Source organism: Camarhynchus parvulus, chromosome 5 (genome assembly GCF_901933205.1).
Source record: "Camarhynchus parvulus chromosome 5, STF_HiC, whole genome shotgun sequence".
NCBI classification, from domain to species: Eukaryota; Metazoa; Chordata; class Aves; order Passeriformes; family Thraupidae; genus Camarhynchus; species Camarhynchus parvulus.
Window position 1 is genome coordinate 21,764,872 of NC_044575.1, and position 17,951 is coordinate 21,782,822.

Below are 17,951 nucleotides of genomic sequence, written 5' to 3' on the forward strand. Positions count from 1 at the left end.
CTTCACCCTTCAGCTACCACACACATGCACTCACACCCCACGTGCAAGCCTGGCCACACTACCCTGCCTTCTCAAGCAGCCCATCCCTGGCTGCTGAGGTGCGTTTTGGCTGCAAATACAAAGACGCAAGGTACAAGCACAACAGTACAACAGCTGCTTCAGCAGCTCTCATCTGTGTTACTTACATGAAGTCCACCCCCCTGCATCATCCTCCTCTCTGCCACTGAGGCTCTCAGCCCAGCCAGCCACAGCAATCCATCACCTCAAAGCTGCCCTTGCTCTCCCCAAAGGCTCTGGCTGCCATTTCCCCACCCAGCCCCCTGCTGTCTCAACAGATGGCGACAACCAAGCAGTTAAGTTTCCCAGGAAGCTGGGAGGATGGAGAGAGAGATGGGGAAGTAGGACATATTAGGATCAGGTACTGTTTTTCTTTAAAGGCATTGAAAGAGGAGAATTCTTCTTTGATTCCCAGCTGCCTTAGACAGGTGTTTGTGAGAGGCAGCCCCAGAAGCTTAAGAGGCCATCTGTCCTGCAGACGATTTCTACAGGGAAACATTAGAAGGAAAAATAAAACCCATATGCACACACACAGAAACACACACAAAAAAACCCCAACCCACCCAAGTAAAATCAACTCTCCCTACTGAAAAAGAGCAGCTTAAAAAGCTAGGAAAGCCCTTCAACTAAACAGGGTAATACAAGTCAGTTTTACAGAAACTGTGATGCAACTGCATTTCATCTCCTCTGCCTTGCACCTGAGGTATAGCAGAGGCTCAAAGGAACTCTATGGAAAGACCTTGGGAGGAGCAGTGAGGAGTCCATACACAAGGTGCTAATCCACAACACCGCTGGATGCTGAACCTTCACAGTAACACGGAGCCTCTTGGCACTTCTTTTCCTGACAACCTGAGACCTCCCCAAATTTTCTTTCTACTGTGCCCCCAAGCACCTGACAAGACTTTCATAAATGCTGCGGGAAGCCAATGCTCTTTATTCTTGACAATTCCCTGCACCTCCATCCTTTTCCAGAACACAAAAGAAAATTGTTAAGAAACTACAATTTGGGACATTAAGTTCCCTGAGCCACATACAGGCACAACATCCATCTGTATACTGTCACTGAAATAGTGATTGCAAAGCCATTTTCGATGAATTCCCTCCCCAAAGACAATAATCTACACCTCCAGCAACATTAGTTCTCTATCTGCAATCCTGGAACTTACTCAGCACAATGCAACCACTGCGATTTAAACACTCTCAACATGTCTACAACCATGAAATGGAAGATGAAATGAGTCTGTTCCGCTCCAGAACCGCAAAAGCAGATTCCCAACCAGTTTCATGGACCAATTTGCAACCCCAACCTGACAACAACTCCTGCAGGACACCCCAACAGCATCAGATTATTTTATTCCATTTGTGTAGAAAACAAAGAGTTTCTCATCTCCATAGTCTGTCGTGATATGACCAGATGTGCAGTCTAGGCAAACACAATAGGGAGGAAAAAGGGCAGACGAATAAATTTGCATTAATCAGGAAGACTGCCTTTTGGTCTAGCCAGGATATTTCCTGAGTCCCAGGCACATAGGCACTCATAGGACTCAGAGCTCTCATTGCACAAGCAATACAGCTTCCTTCCATGACACAGAAGTTCTGTAGATCAGGTCTGATATGAAATGGCCCAAGCGACTATCAGTCAACAGCTGAGTTGTTGACAACCCTGTTATAGAGCATTTCCCATATGCATGGTTACATCTGCATCCCGGATAAAATAATAAAAGTTTACTATTTATATAAATACATGTAATTTATAAACAATATGTTATATATTAATAAAGCAAATATAAATGTACATATATATACACATATAAATATATGTATTTGTACAGGAAGGTATGTATATAAATATATATTATATACACACACAAATAAGAGACATGGGTTGATTTGTGTGGACTTACTTTGGGTCCCCCTGCACGATCTCTTGACTGGTTAGTAAAGAGAATTCAGACTACCAGACCAACCATGTATGTTGGCATTCACCTGTATTTTGGTCTCAAGGGTGAGAGGAGCAGCTTGTCCCAGACTCCTTCCTGGGAGATGTCATCTAGAGTCTCAACTCCTGCTTCTAGGTCAACCATTTACGGCCCCAAAGACTGATACCACCTGTGACCTCTCAGCCCTGGACTACCACCTACACACCACTTGGACCTATCACTGCAGCATGGGAACACCTTCTCACATCTCCCCTAAATAATTTGCCAACATTTCCTGTTCATTCACACACAATTAGAGCTCTGGGTTTATTGCTCCCTCACAGCTTCTTAGACATTAAATAAGCCCAGACATGCAGACAGGCTCGGGGAGTTGCTTAGCAAAAACACGATGGAGAAGGCCTCCCAACAAAACACATACTTCAGCTACTTGATAGCCCATCCCAACTTGGCAAAAATCTCCCTCTGACACCTTAGCAGTTTCTATAGCAACAGGTTACTGCTAAAAATGTCAGATGCAAAATTCCCCATGTTGGGCAAACAGGAGCTAGGAGGACAGATTTAGAAGAGGAAAACTTCTAAATAGCTGCTGCCAGAGCTAGCACAAGCTCTGCTAATTCACAAGTTGGTGGTGAAACAACTTGAAAGAAACTTCTAGCAACGCACTAGAGGGGGAACAGGTGGTGCACGGGGACACGTCTGTGGAGCACCGTTCCACAGCATCCCTCAGAATGAGGAGGAGCCACAAGTATCCCCCTCTCCTGCAATGAGGCACTTGAAAGTGAAACCAGCTGTTTTTAGGAACAGAACTACAGCACAGCGTGCAGAATAGGAAACCTGAAAGCCAAACTATTAGATTATAGGTTTGGCAGTACTGCTGCTCCTTCCATAAAAATGAAGACTGGGTCATTAAACCTCTGAGAGCTTAGTTTTCCCAGATGCATATGAAAAGTAAATCTACCACTGATTATACAGCTCGTGCACAGCAGGTTAGACATCTTACAAACAACAGCCCAGCCACTGTACCCCACCAGTGCCAGGTCGTGACATCTCAGTGGGCACTATGGACTCCTCAGTAGCACTTAGTTCATTACACACAACATGTTAGAAGCAGAAATGCCCTTACTGGCCTGACTAACAACCAATTTAGCATGAAATTGATTTTTTCTTTCTGTCTTCATTCACTGCTGGTGGGAGAAAGCACTGTGGAAAGCTTGGGGTGAACCTCACATGGATACTGCCTTTATGCACACCAGAAACTCTCAGAAGATTCTCGTGGTCACATTAAACCCAGATGCAGAAAAATCAAAGCAGCCACAGCTCAGCAGAGAGCCGCGTAGGGGAGGAAGGCGGAAGGAAGCCCACCACACTAACAACAAGTGACTTTATTTGCCAGTGTGGTTCTCAAGTCAGAGGCTTGAAGAACTCACAGGCTTTCCCTACGAACACAGCACCCACCCCTCTGGAACTCACCCACCCGACTTTGCTTTTATGCACTGCTGAGTCAGGGGAAAACTGCATGCAGCCATGTATGTGGATGTGCACGTGTTTGTTTATGCATGAGCTGTCAAGCCCCCAGTTATGCACAGATCAACAAGGCTCTTTGAATTCCCAACTGTGAAGTGCGTGACATTTAATCTGAGCCTTTCTTTCAGATTTCATATCGTGCATTATCAACAATGGCTATTCAGCACACAAGTACCCTTTAGAAAGCTTTCATCAATAAAAGGAACTCATATAAAGGAGACTGAAAGAGACAATGTCTCTGATGCATGACAGGTTCTCCAGCTTCCACAAAAGACCAGCGTATGTGTACTGTGAACAGCACACACAGAGTCAATCTGTGCCCAGCCCAGAGTAAAAGCACTTCATGGGTGGAGAGAATGAAGTTTGGAAGCATCAGCTATAACCTGAATCTGTGCATCTCCTCACCTCCCTCTTTTAGGCTCCCTCGGAAATAGGCAGGGTGAGCCAGCCCCCAGAGGTGTCCATTCTAGGACAAGATGCATCATCACCTGCAATGGTTCACCTCTTTCCATATACCACAGGAGGAGCCTGGATGATGAGCAAGACTAGCTTTTGATTGCTTTTATATGGATGGACAAGATCAACATCCTTGCAGAGAACTTTTCACTACCTGATCCTAGGCAAACCCTGTATGCCTTTTGCCTTACACTTTGGGATTATGAAAAAACTGGACAACAACATGCCAGAAGGGGTATGGAGATGCTGTGTCCTATAGCCACAGCCACAAAGAACCCACATCAGCCTAAGGAATTAAAGCAAGATTTCTCTTTTCATAGCAAAAACGAGGCAAAGGGGTGGACACCAGTATGTGGCACGAACAGCCTGGGTGATAAAGGATATCTTGAGAACCGAAAGGTCCTGCAGGAGCTCTCTCTCCATCTTGCCTGGCACATGCAAGAGAAGTCTTAGGAAAAAAAATGTTAAAGGTAGTACTGACTAGTTCTTCTCCCTACTTTTGTTTGATTCCTCTATCCCCAGGGACAAGGAGGCAACAGAGAGATTCAGGCAGCCAAATGATAGCAGCATCAGTGCTGACAAATCAAGGTTTCAAGTAACCATGGAAAACACAGCATTGCCAGATGTCCCATCTCTACTATCAAAGGTTGTTTAAGGACCTTCCCTTCTTTTTCAGTTTTAAATCTCAGACATTTGGGTACAACAAGTTCCTGTAATATCAGGATCATCCATCAGGACTGTCTGTGTGTGTGTATACACACACGTTGCTTTCCTACTGTGCTTGTGTATATATACATCTGTCTACAAACATACAGCACAGCTCCCACTTAGAAGAGCTCATGACATAGAAGTGTCATGTTTTAGTCAACACCTTCCCTTGTAATGTCATTTCCATGCAGCCAGGGCTCTGGGGGTTTCAGGTTGGCCTCTTCTCCCCCATGTCCTTTGACTAATGACAGGCACTTGGTTTGCATGGTGATGTGATGCAGGGAGTAAATTGGCTGGAGGGGATAAGCTCAACTGCTTTATTATTCCTCCATCCATCAACCCTCAATGCATCCTGCTTGTCCAGAGATTTAAATGGTGGACGTTGTCACAGTTCATGGAAGGGACTGGAAGAATTCCTGATGGGTTTTTGCCAGCAGACAAGGCAAGAACACCCCAAGGAGAAAACAGTTGCACTGGGCAAAGCAGTAGGGCAGGAGGGTGGAAGGATGCACCATAAGTGCCTGCTGTTCAGAAGCACACCAGATCTCTGGTTAGCACTTACAGAGACTCCACCAGCAATGCTGATATTAAAGTCAGCTAAATTTTACTCTTACTTCACCATGAAAACAACCTGGGAAAACATAGACCAATGGTCTTAATTCTTTGGTCCTGTTCAGTGCAACCTTTGACTCCTGGTAGATTTCTGCTTTCTGTGGAGTAATGTTTGGATACTCTTTATTGCTATTGAGCAGCTTCTACATAAACTTTTCTTCCTAGGCCACAAAGAAAATGTTGGGGAAAAGCCAATACCACCCAGCTCCCCTGGATTCAGTGTTGTGGTTTTTGAATTTCCCTCTCCGTCTACAAGGAGGCAGCTCATTTTTATGCCTACTTGGAATACGCCAAACATCTACTGTGAATGGCATGCCAGGCAGCTAAAATTAAATGTCCAACAGAAAGACTAAGAGGGACTTCAAACCATGGACCTGTAAGATATCTTGTTCTTCAGAAAATAGCCTGCTTCCTGGAGCTCTGGCTAAGACTGGCAATACAGCCCTCCACTTCCACCACACAGTCCTTCCTGAGGACTCCATAAAACATGGCAAAGTGTCTGCACCCAGGCTGTGCTCCAGCATTGCCCACTCATCTCTCACAGCTTTGCAGCTACACAGTATGGGGCACCAGTGAGGCTGCTGCCTGGCTGGGTGCATGCCACACACAGCAAGGCAGGGCCAGACCGCCAGGAAGGCTGAACTAAAGGCACCTTCTTGGCTGTCAGGAAGGATTGGAATCACAGATGTCCTTGGGAAACTGCCTGCTCTTTGTCACATCTATCTCCATCTAAAGCAGCCCTAGCTGGAAGCCCAGAAAGAAACTGCAGCAACCAACAAGGGCTGGGATTATTTTAGGGCTCAGCAGTGGAATTCCTGGAACGTCTGTTGGCTGAAAGAGCCTCTGAAGTCTTTATATGACCACAAGCATCCAACACCAGAGGTTTGTGTTTCACTCATAAGGTGGCGCTACTACAAAAAGTGCTTTTGCTGCCATCATGGGTTACTGAATGAACAGGTACTCAGACAAAAACACCATCTGACTCACCCATGGAGTTTCCTGAAGACTTGTGGGTTTTCTCTGCAGGTCTCTTTTTTGGCTGCTGACACAGACTCAAACTGTTTACTTTCTCAACCCAGGCAGGATACAGCTAAAAACAAGAGGGTTGCAAGCCTTTGTGTGCTGCTCTGCCTGCACCTGCCCCTCTGGGCCACGCAGTCAAAGTGCTGCTGCCTAATTTTAGCACCAAAAGGAGGGATTCTTCCCTCTCTGGTTTGCAGCAGCAGGCAGCTGCAGAGGGGACTGTATTAATAAGGCTTCTGTGTGGCTTCCACTAGCCTCAGGAGCCTTGTTCCTCTGGAGAACAGAACGCCCGAGTGCCCGGCGTAGCTCGGTGTGGCCTCAGGGCTATTGCCAGCAAGCATAAGTGATTGTCAGCTCTTAGTGATATTCAGCTCAGGATTTCAGCTGCCTGCTTGGTGCAATTAGCCCAGGCCGAGAGGCACAGTGGACAAGAGAGAGGGAAGAGGCGACGGAGGTTCCGCAGAGATGTCTTTATTGATGCGAAGGGTCCGGTCTGCACTCGTTCCAACAAGTGGGCTAAAATGTGCCCCTTTTATAGGTTTTAGGAGGACTGAGATTTGGACCAATGGCAAGGGGTTAAAGTCCTAACCTATAGGGTTACAGGGATATGCTCTAGGGTGGGGGTGAGGAAGTAAAATGCTGATTCAGTTCCTCCAGGGAGCCCTGGTTGTGTCCATAGGGACTGCTACAGGACTGCACGCTAATCTGCCTCTAAAATACAGAACCCCTTCACAGAAATAATTAGGTCGCCAGTGTTATCTGATACTCCCCTATGCACATCTCCCGCTACACCAACTTATCCTATAATGCCACTCCTCAGGAGACTGGACTAGTGAACCACGGATTTATTCCTAACTGCTTTTCTCCCCATGCTCTCCTCCATGCCTTTGACTTAAATTATGTTAATCCAAATCCCTAACAAAAACATCTAGGAAACTCTGCATCAATGGAGCTAGCTACCAGTCCCTATGCTTAGGCTTCTGATTTTGGCCCCTTAGGCTCAAAAAGTAAGCACACAGTTCCCCCTTAGGTTCAGAAAGTGAGCACACAGCTCCTGACCACCAACATAAGCAGAAGCCGCTCAACCTTCAGCACTAGACCCAACTACAATGGTTTTGATAATTTCCCTGTTTTGGTGATGGATCTCTCCTCCCTAAAATGACAGCAGCAGTCAGTATAAATCTGGAGCAGAGCTTTCTTACAGACTCTGGTCCTTGATTTTGCCCTGTAAGATGAGCTGGGTAAGGGTCCAACCAAAGTCTGGTATAAATGAGTCAGGTACTGCCTAGGCAAGGGCTTCCCCATCAAAACCAGAGCGCAAATATGCTCAGTAAGTTCTTACTTTGCATACAGAGGGACAGAAAGACATTTACAGATTTAGGTAATTGGAGCATACACCCACTGCTCAGAATGCAGATGAGAGACTTATGCACATTGTGAAAGCCAGAAGGAAAGCTTGCTACTGGGGTTTCACCAGAGGCCTGGGAGGCAGAGCTGTGGAGCCAGCACTGTGTGGTGGGCTTTCCAGTAAAACCCTGTGCACATCCAAGCCTCTTGTCCATCTGTCATCTGGAGTCAGCCACACTGTGGGTCAGCACCACAGATGGGCACCGAAACACATGGAGATGCACTAAGCCTTGCAGATGACACAGCTTCACAAACAGAATAAGGCCAAGAAGGCCAGAGAGTTATTTATCATTTGTAAATTATCAAGACTGTCTTTGGTTATAGTTGGATTTCTTTCTTAACATCTTTTAGCATCTTGAACAAGAACTTTTTGAACATAGAGTGAACTCATGCTAGCCTGCAATCTCCAGGACAGCACCAAACCCATGTTTTCCAAGGGAAGGCAGAAAGCAATGCGAACAGGGAACACCTGGTCGCCTCTTAAGTGTTATTTTTCCTGCTCTGGAAAAAATCCAAATGTATTTTGTGGCCAGCATTGAGTCCTTTCCTCCCAAGACTTATTTTCACATTCCTACATCAAAAATACAAAACCCAGAAGATCTACATTCTATAAATAATGTCCCAATAGTGCCAAGGTCACCAAACCCTTCCCTCTGGCACCAGGCCAGAAGTCAAACATAAACAATCTCAACATCTATCTGGTTCACGTGTGCTTTTATCCTGTGCCAAGGGAAAGCTTGTAGCCAAAAACGTAGCACTAAGAAGACAGACACCCCCACCTCACGCACAGCACCACCCAGGTCAACATGCAGCCTCCTGGGCAGCCCGGTGGGAAGGCAGCCAATCCCGCCTGCGTCAGAGGGACATACACTTTGTGTTCTAATGGCATTTAGCAGTTTTCACTAGAAATTTGGGGGCTTACTGGGTGAGGACCAAGCATACACTTCGCACAGAACATTTCATGATCCAAACAGCTCAAACTGATATTTGTAACCAGCCTGTGGTACCATCCCTGCCAGCCCCTACTATTCAACATGGTGACCTTCAGAGAGCTGCAGGACAAGTGAACACCAGCTGCATATGTACTCCTGGCATTTTGCACGCTTCAGCACTCAATGCTCAATGAGAACAATAGGAAAACATTTCCCTTTGGATCACACCCCAGCTTCCAAGCAGCTCAAAATGAACTGAAAACCTCAGGGGAGAGCATATCTGTGGCTTGTTCTCCAATGGCCACCCCAAGCCTCACCTTGCTATGCATCTCTGGAGATGCTCTTGTGTTCATACATTAACAATAAAACCTCTACAAAACTACTACAATAAAAACTACAGGCCCACAAGCAGAAAAAAGGACCAACTTCTCTTGAGACTGTAGAACAGAACTCACCTTCTCAGCCTCCTGGTTGGGACAACCACCTACCCAGGGATCTCCCTTCAGCTTGCTCTGCTTTACAGTTGAAGAACAAGAACACACACATACTAAAGCAACCACGTCCCCCCTTTTCTCAGCTGCCATCAGTATCCAGCCCCTTGCTGCTAAGGGCACCAGGACACCACAGGTTCATGGTGTCCCTCACACTCTGTTCTGCACTCATCAGGTGCATATTTATGCAACCTAGCTGAGACAAGGCTAGGGCTAGTTGAGGTGCTTTCATGCTGAGTCTTAAGACCTTGTTTATTTTGGGGTTTTGCCAAAACCCTTCTTAGGAGATTTCCTCCCTGGGCAGACTCCCCTGCTTGAACTGTAACTACTATTTATTTGTTTAAAAATCACTTTCCTCATCCACAGGCCCTGAATGCCATTATTCAGCAGACTGCTCTACTGCAGACAGAGTTACTGAACAAGTTATTTATGCCAAGTCCAGAATAGCCAGTGCTCTTGCATACTCTGTAGTTTCTCATGGCTCAGCTGTGCTCGTGGTACCCTAATGTCAACAAGGCTTTGGTTGCTGCTGGCATTTGTAACTTTCAGCCTTTGCAGACTGAGGGGATTAAATGGTACCCATTTAATTATTAGCAGCCCTGATTCTCAGGCAACTGCAAGAGGGTCAGGTTCCTTGCTCAGGTAAGAAAAAGGCTGACTGAACTCCAGCTCCAAGCAGCGCTGAGGCAGGGCAAGGAGCAGGTGCTGAATAAGGCGCTGCTTCTTGCTCAACCTGGTTTACTCAGCGGAAGCTGAACTCAACAGAGAAGCCTAATAGCTGCTGCTCTAGACAAAGCAGTGCACCTGCCCAGATGGGACAGCCAGACCCTGTAAGAGGCACAGCAGACCGCTCAGCACACAGGAATGTGCAAGCTCTGGCGGGAATGCAGAGCCCGCTGAGGGCTGGCTTTCCTCACCTTCCTCTGTGATGGCCGAGGGTCTGTCCCGGCTCCCTCCCGCATCGCTGCTCCCGTCCCCTGCCCCTCTCCCTCTCTGCCCCCCAGGGACCTCGCCGTCCACCACGGCCAAGCCCTCCGCGCGGCCAGGGCTCCCCAGCACATCCACGGGATTGCATCCCACAGGGAGCACAGCTGTGCTAGCTTCCCTCATCCCAGCCCCACGCAACGCTCAGCCACCGAGGCTGACCCCATAGCCTGTGCAGTGGCCAGGACTCATTCTCCCCTTTCAGGCACCTGAAGTACTCATCGGGACCGTGGTTCTCCGGTAACGCTTCCCGAATGGGCAGAAAAGAACGGAGCACTTCCAGGAAAGAAGTGACATCGGACCCCTGCCTCTGAGTCGAATAACAGCCAGGAGAAAGCCCTCGCCACAAAGCCAAGGGACCGCCTGCGCGTCACCTCGGCACGGCTGCTGTCCCTCCAACGCTCGGAGCAACCTGCCACCCTCCCACCAGGATGCAACGCTCCACCACCTCTTCCTCCACCCATCCTACTCGGACCGGGCACGGTCCCATCGCAGCCAGCACAAGGGCTGATCCGTCTCCTTAAGCCCCTGTCCGTCCGTCGGTCGGTGGGTCCATCCGACTGCGAGGGGACAGCGGGGCCAGCTGCCAGCACCGGGCTCCCGCGGGGCGCAGCGCCGGCGTCCGCACTCCCGTTCCCCGGGACCCCGAGGGGCGGCGGGGAAAGTCGCGGCGCGGGGGGACGCGCACAGCACTCACCGCCCTAGCGCAGGTCCCGGCGGCGGGGGACAGTCCCGAAGGCTCGGCTCGGCTGCCCCATGAGCACAGCGGTCCGGGGACTGCCGCGGCGCCGCGCAGCCCGCAGGCGGCCAGACTGAGCCCGGCCCCCGCGCGGCGCCGCCTTTACCGCGCCCGCCCGCCCCGCCCGCGCCGGCCCACGGCGGGCGGGACCCGCCACCGCCACCGCCACCGCCACCGCCCGACGGGGTGGCCCCGCCGCCCGGCCTCGCTCCGGAGCGCTGGGTTACCTGCGGGCTGCGCTAGGTCACCTGCGGGCTGCGCTGGGTCCTGTGTGCCTTCTGTGCAGGTTACGCCTGGGCCACCTGTGACCGCATCTTGGCGCGTGCGGACAAAGAGCGGCGTCCCGGGGCCGGGTTGCTGCGAGGGAAGGAGGGGCGGGGGTATCCATGGAAATAATCCCATGGGAGAAAGAAAAGGCTCCTGTCCCACCCGGCCCATCGGGGAGCTGCCGGAGGGGGTCCCATCGCTTCATGTCCGACGGGTTGGAGCTACCGAGGGTTCGCAGCGAGACTGTACCAGTCCTTCCCTGCGATACAAGTGGGGCCTCGATCGTGCTGCTCACGACCGCGTGGTTTCGAGGACTGCTTTACGATTCCCTGAGAGGCAAAAAGGAATAAACGTGGGCGCAGGGGAACAGGCACAGTTTTTCCAGGTGGAGTGGAACAGGGGAAGAGCCTGGCTGCAGAGAAAGCTGGAGGGCCAGCTCCCACAGCCAGCCTGGCCAGAGCCTGCCCTGGGGCGAGCCTCACATCGCCGGGTCCCTCTGGGAGGATGCTCGGAGACCAAGTCGGGCGTGCCGGCAATCTAATGTTGCAGTTGTCTCAGAGCCCCTAAGATTGTAACGGGAGAGAATGACAGCGTGGTAAAGGGCATCAGCAGGGGCTATTAGACACAGGGGGGTGGCAAAGGAGATGGCGGCAGCTCTGTCCCTATGCTGATGCAACCCCTTTTTCCAAGGGAGGTTTCTGGTGCGTTCATTTGACCCAGCTCGTTTCACGGGACCAGTTTGAAGGTACAGAGGAGGACGATGCCTGTGTGAGGGAAAGGGAGAGGGAAGTACAGAGAGTGGGATTGCGTGGGAACCTTTGAACTCACTTTAACCCCATGGATAAACCCTAATGGAGAACCGCATCCTCAAACATACAATGTGATGAGGTCATCGCAAACACAAGGGCGTCCTTTGAGAAACTGAAGGCTCATCCACTGGGAACCGGGCTGAAATGTACCATTTCACAGAGGCCAAGAAATGGATCCTTGGGAAACAGAACATTTCTTCAGAGGGAATATCTGACATTTCAGTAGCTGGTTTTGCTGCTTAACAGGGGGGGAAATGCTGATTTTTTTTAATTATTTTTTTTTAATCCAAGTTCTAAAACAACTTCAGCCCTCCCTTGGCACGATTCAAACATTTTACTGTGATAAAGTTCAAAATTTTCAGTGTGATTGTGCCAGAACATGTACAAGAGATGAAATATTATACATACTCCATCTGGGCTTTGTGGCATTGAAATATGATAATGAAATACAAAAGCACACAGAGCAAAATGGGAAAGCACAGCCGAAACAATCACATTTTACATTATTGAGATGAAATAACTATGATATTGTCAAACAAGAAAAGTCAAAATATGTCATGCTGGCTTTTTTTAAAGAGAAATTTGCATTCAAAGAGATCTCTCAAAATTGTTTCAAAGAAGTAATGAGCAGTTTTCTGAGGATAGCTCAGGCTGCTGCATCAGGGTGAGAATTTCAGAAGTAGTAAACATTTATTTTCAATGTTCGTCATTCAAACAATTGTGTCATCTGATGTCACAAGGAACTATGGGGTTATTTCTGGCACATATAAATGTGCTTTTGAAAATAGTACCCTTCGCCAAGATTTGAATTCATAAACAAGAGCCAGAAGCCTTCTGCAGCAACTGCATTGTTTGAGACTGCCTAGATCACCCACCCACCCACCTTTTATTAATTCAGAAGCCTGGTCAAGCCTTTGTCCTCCCTGCTGGGTGTTTCAATGGCAAGACAACTGCCACAGGATGTGCTTTCAGCTCTGCCCCTCTCCCCTCTCTCTTTGATGCTGTTTGCTCAGAGCAGATCGTCACAGCATTAACCCTGGTCTGTGTGACCACATTTGATAAGTAACCTCAGACTCTGAGGCGCATTTTTTTCCTGGCTTCCCCAGCAACAGGCAGATGGATGGGTGCAGGCAGATCTCTCCTGACTCCTTGCAGGCAGGCGTGGGGTGCAGCACAGCTCGCAGGGGGGTCAGCGGCTCTCTGCAGCAGCAGGCACTTGTGAGAAGATGTACAAAAGGCAGCAGCTGGTCTGCGGGAGCTTTCACCTGCACCACGCTGCTGCACTACACGGGCCCAGGCAGGCTTTGGTTTCCCTCCCAGCAGCTTTAGTAAGTGCGCAATCAAAGCCTCGCTGAAGCGGCTCTAGCAGGCACCAGTGGCCTGGGGCTGACATTGACGTGCAGCCTTGTTCCGCAGGACCAAGGAAATCAAGTGGCTCAGAGTCACCAGCTCGCTGTGCCCCAGGAGCTTTGGCTGAGGCACTTAATCAGGCAGGAGAGAGGCAAGGATGGAAAACCAGCTCCAAGCAGGACCGGGGGGAAGAAGCAAACCAGAGTGGAGAGGGGAGCAGGGAGAGGGCTGCGTCTGACCCTGGATCCTGCACAATCCAACCAGAGCCTGGTGTTTGAACAAAAGGGGGAAAAAAGTAAAGGAAAAATTTGTGAACTATCTTTAAGGGATGTCCTGTGCTTGATAAGAGTCCATGGACAGAGACAGTGGCTCACAGAGAGTGGGACACGGAGAGATGGGGGCTCAGAGGCCCCAGGCAGCAGTGGGGAAGGGAAAGGTTGGTCCAGAGTCCCTCCCAAGCAGTGCTCATGAATATCTGCTGGAGGAGCATCTGTAAAGGAGAAGGGTCTAGCAGCCTCCCCCGCTGCGGGGGAGAAAGCCTTTTGTGTAGATCAAAGGCACGGCAGAGCCCTGTTTTCCATAGTCCTGGGCTGGAGAAACACCAGCCTGCATTCTGCGTCTCCAAATAGGACAGTTTGTTAAACATGATGCCTCTGAAATGTGCTAAGGCAGCTACACCAGTAGGATTTGTTATATGCAGTGCTGAACACATTAAAATACATTCTGAGAGGATGCAAGGCAGGCTGGAGCACAGAGATTTGGTTCTGTTAGACTGAGTGTGGAGCAAGCCACTGCAATGCTGATGGGGGAGCATTTGGTTTTTCCTTAGGCAATACTGAGTCTTATTTTTCTTCCAGGTCAGCTGGAACCTTGGAGGGGGCAGATAAAGCCGGTGGGTGGCACTGCCCCCAGCTCTTCCCTAGGGGGCCTGGCTCCTTCTGTCATCTTCTCTGGGAGAGCCAAGTCTGGGAATAACCGTGAGGGGTATGAGTGGGTGTGTCCTGTAGGTAATGCATGGAGAGGCAAGAGAGAGAGAGCAGGCTGCTGTGAGGGGCCAGAGCTGGCAGCAGTGGGGTGGGCTGCCTCCTCAGATACCCTCTCCTGCACCCCAGCAAATGAAGGTGGTCCCTGCCCAAGGGGCTGGAGGCTGGAGCCATCTTCAAGCAAGCCCCCTGCCTGCACAGCACCGGACGGGTGCAGACCTACTTTACTTAGCTCTGTTGCAAGGTGTTGGGTGGGAAGGACTTGGAGAGCACAGCGGGTCCCTCTGAGCCTGGGGAAGGGAGGCAGCAGGCTGGCATAGAGCAGGCAGCTGCCTGCAACTTTGAAACAGCCAAAATAATCAATACCCTGTAATATTGATTATAAATACCTCTGGGTTTTTTTTGTTGGCACTTCTCACAGCTCTGGCCACCTGTGCCCTAGTGTCCTCCAGGTGTGACCCCAGCTCTGCAGGTCCTGCAAGGTAGCATGTTCCATTTGGGCTAGGATCACTTCTCCTGAGAGGAACTAATTCTGCTCCTAGGGCTGGGCTGGGGCATGAAGATGATGACAGGAAACTTTCTTTACCAGGAACAAGACACAAGCTGTTTTCAGAGCAAGGCAGACTTTTTGTGTTGGAAGGGTAGCACAGAGATCTGATGCAGGGTTTGTGTCCCCAGGCTGCTCTTTGAGGGTGCTGCATATTCAGATGGACAGGCTTTCAAGAGAAAAAAGTCTGTTGTGAAAATTGTGTTTTCTGATCTGTGAAAAGTGACAAGGCCTAGAAAGAGGAAAAGTAGGTTCTATATTGGCACAAACTTTTTGCTCTTCTTTCAAGGAAATCTCAAAAACTTGTTTCTGGTCAAGGCATTTTGATTCAGGGCCTGCAAGTGGTTGCATTTGAATCTCTGTCTTTTAAATAATTTTGTGTATACACAATTAAGCAGAAAAATTATCATTGGAATACAAACTTAAAAAACAATATCTGGACATTTTCTCTAAAGCAGAGTAAGACATACTTAATGTCTTTGATGAAATAGCATTTTTTAGGAGGAAAAAAACCCACCAAAACCCCATAACAAACTAAAACACAAAAATTAAAGTGAAAAAGCTACTCCCAGAATGTCATCTGAAGGAGCCAGAGGGAGCCTTGTGTGTACCCAGTGTCACTGGAAGGGGCTCCAGCTCTTGCACAAGACTCCTGCAGAAGCTTTGCTATCTCAGCAGGTTGGGCACAGACTCCATCCCCTGTAAAAGAAGGTCACATTGGAGCAGAGCAAGATTTTTTTCCCTCTTTTTCAAAATGGCCTCCCACACCATTTTGGCTTGCCACCCTTATTTTTCAGAATTCTGCAATGTTTTTTTGCATATAGCTGCTTTTACCCCCAGCTGCTCACCTCAGCAACTGGGCTCCTCTGAGCATCCATGAGAATCCTCTTTTCAGTCCTTTTATTCTGCGTCTGAGATTGTTTTGTTGTCCCTACAGTATGTTGAGATAGTTGCTGACTTCAATTTTCACCCTTTGGGTTGTCATTTTCTCACACTTGCAAATACTTCCTACAGTTTCCTTTGAGAGATGCTACAGAAAATGTGCTGAGTGGTAAATTTATAAGCTATAAGATCAGGGAGGATGGTTAGACTATGTAGTTCAAGCTCTTCTACCCATGACAGCTTCTTGAGTTTCATAGCCATAACATACTTTGCAGAAGAGCAGTCAGGACTAGCGTTTACCCTAAAGCTGCTTTGCAGTAGTTACCTTCCTGAACACTGGAGGACTAGAGCCTGTGTTGACCCTGTGTCTCAACCCACAGGTCACCTTGCTTTCCCCCACACAGCCTTCCAGAAGGCATATGGCTGGCAGGGGCAAAAGCCATCCTGTTGTGCACATCCTACAGGCAGCACCTTGAAACCAGCAGCAAGTCTGCAGGGTGGGCACAAAAACCTCGTACAACAGGCAGTCGAGTGCCTCTCCCCTTCCAGAAACATGTTGTGATGTTTGATCAGCCTTGTGGGAAAAACATACCTAACTTTGCATTGGGGTTTGCTTGGCATCCATCTCTGGTGACCAGAGGTTTCTTACTGATGGCTTCAAGGACATGGCACATCTGGAAGCAAAGGGTGACACACTCTCCTCAGCAGTGCTGGGCTTGTGGTGGTGATGCCAATACATGGAGCAGTTGTGTTGGCCAATGTATAATTTGAAGCTGTTGCACCTCAAAGTTTCTCGATGTGTTTTTTTGTTTGTTTGTTTGTTTGGTGGTTTTTTGGGTTTTTTTTGGTGTGGGGTTTTTTTTTGTTTTTTGTTTGGTTTTGTTTGTTTGTTTGTTTGTTTGTTTGTTTTTTTTTGCCAGCTATCATCATCCTTAACCCCAGGAGTAGCAGGTTTATGGCTTCTGTATCTAAAGGTCTTACATTCAGTTTTCACAGGGAGCTGCTTTGGAAGCATGCATATTTTACATCTCCTATTAATACATGAGACACCACAGGGTCATCTCCTGGATTAACATTCCGCATTTGTCTCAAGCCTCCCACCCTGGGTAATTTACCTCCCAAACCCTCCTTGGTGCTCAGCAGATGCAAAGCAGCCTGATTTGCTGCAAGAAAAATGAACAAGCCATGTGTGGATATGAGAGAAGTGTGAATCTTGAATGGAGGGAGTTGGGTTTTGAGAGTTGACTGTTAGAGTGTGGCAGCGCTAAGAGTCAGCAGATATCATCCCAGCAGGCTTTGTTGCCTGCTGGCAGTCCCAGGTGCTGTGCCAGTGATAGCAGTGCAGTGATTATACCTGGGATTAGATTTCCACATGACTGCCACTTGTAAATGGTCCATGATTATACCTTGTGCTGTGGTTCTTGTGGTAGTGAGCAGTGCAGACAGGTGAGCAGTGGGCTGTGCTGGGGGGGCTGCAGCTCCTGCCCCTCTATTTCCCTCATGGCCAGAGCCCTGCAGCCACCTCTGGCTCCTGACCCACTGCTGGAGCCCGCAATGGCTTTATGGGGACTGTGGCTGCTGCAAGGCAGGAAAAGGAATCTGCCATCCTCTCTCCCCGGTGGGAAATGGCAGCAGGGAGAGGTGTGAGCTGCACTCGGTGGGGGGGGGAGCCTGCAGCCCCTCTGACATCCTTGGCACCTGCTGTGCATTTCCTTGGGGAAAGCAAAGCTGAGGGAGAGCTGCCCACGGGAAAAGAGCTGCCTGTGCTTTGTGCTCAGGTACAGGCAAAGGTGAGACAGATGACACCGGCAAGCTGCCTGTCCTCTGATTGCTGAGAGGAGCCTGTCTCACACCCTACTGAGTGAGTATGCTGGCCAAAAACAGGAGGGATGGAGCAGTGGGAAATGGGAAGAGGGCTATGGAGACCAGTGTTGCAAAAGTGTCAGAACTAATGGGACAAAGTGGGATTTCCCCTAAACCTGGGCACCACACTGGGATCTGGTAATGATCTTGCCCCCATCTGGAAGGCTGTGAATGTTTCTGAGGGGCTGCAACAGTAGAAGCTATAGAAGGAACATGCAGAAACAAAGACAGAACTCCCTCTCAGCTCTGTCCTCTTTGATCTGAGCTGGAAAATTAGTGACTAAGCCTTGTTTGGAGCCCTTTCTTCCAAGGTCAGCTGTGCTGTCAGTTGCAGCCATTGCATTCTCTTACTGCAGAGTGGCTGTGCTGCCATGCCA

The 17,951-nt window shown here is 49.1% G+C and overlaps 1 protein-coding gene across 3 annotated transcripts in view; it reads right to left on the reverse strand.

Moving 5' to 3' along the window:
* Window positions 1–11,226, reverse strand: part of TP53I11 (tumor protein p53 inducible protein 11) — a 24,606-nt gene extending 13,380 nt beyond the window's left edge. The window contains exon 1 of one of the 3 annotated variants that reach the window (XM_030950320.1): window positions 11,101–11,226. The gene's annotated coding sequence lies outside the window, so the exon portion shown is untranslated. Of the gene's footprint in view, window positions 1–6,284; window positions 8,898–10,831; window positions 10,970–11,100 lie in introns of those variants that run through there. The other 2 variants (XM_030950319.1, XM_030950321.1) reach the window with 2 other exon arrangements.
* Window positions 11,227–17,951: the final 6,725 nt, after the last annotated feature.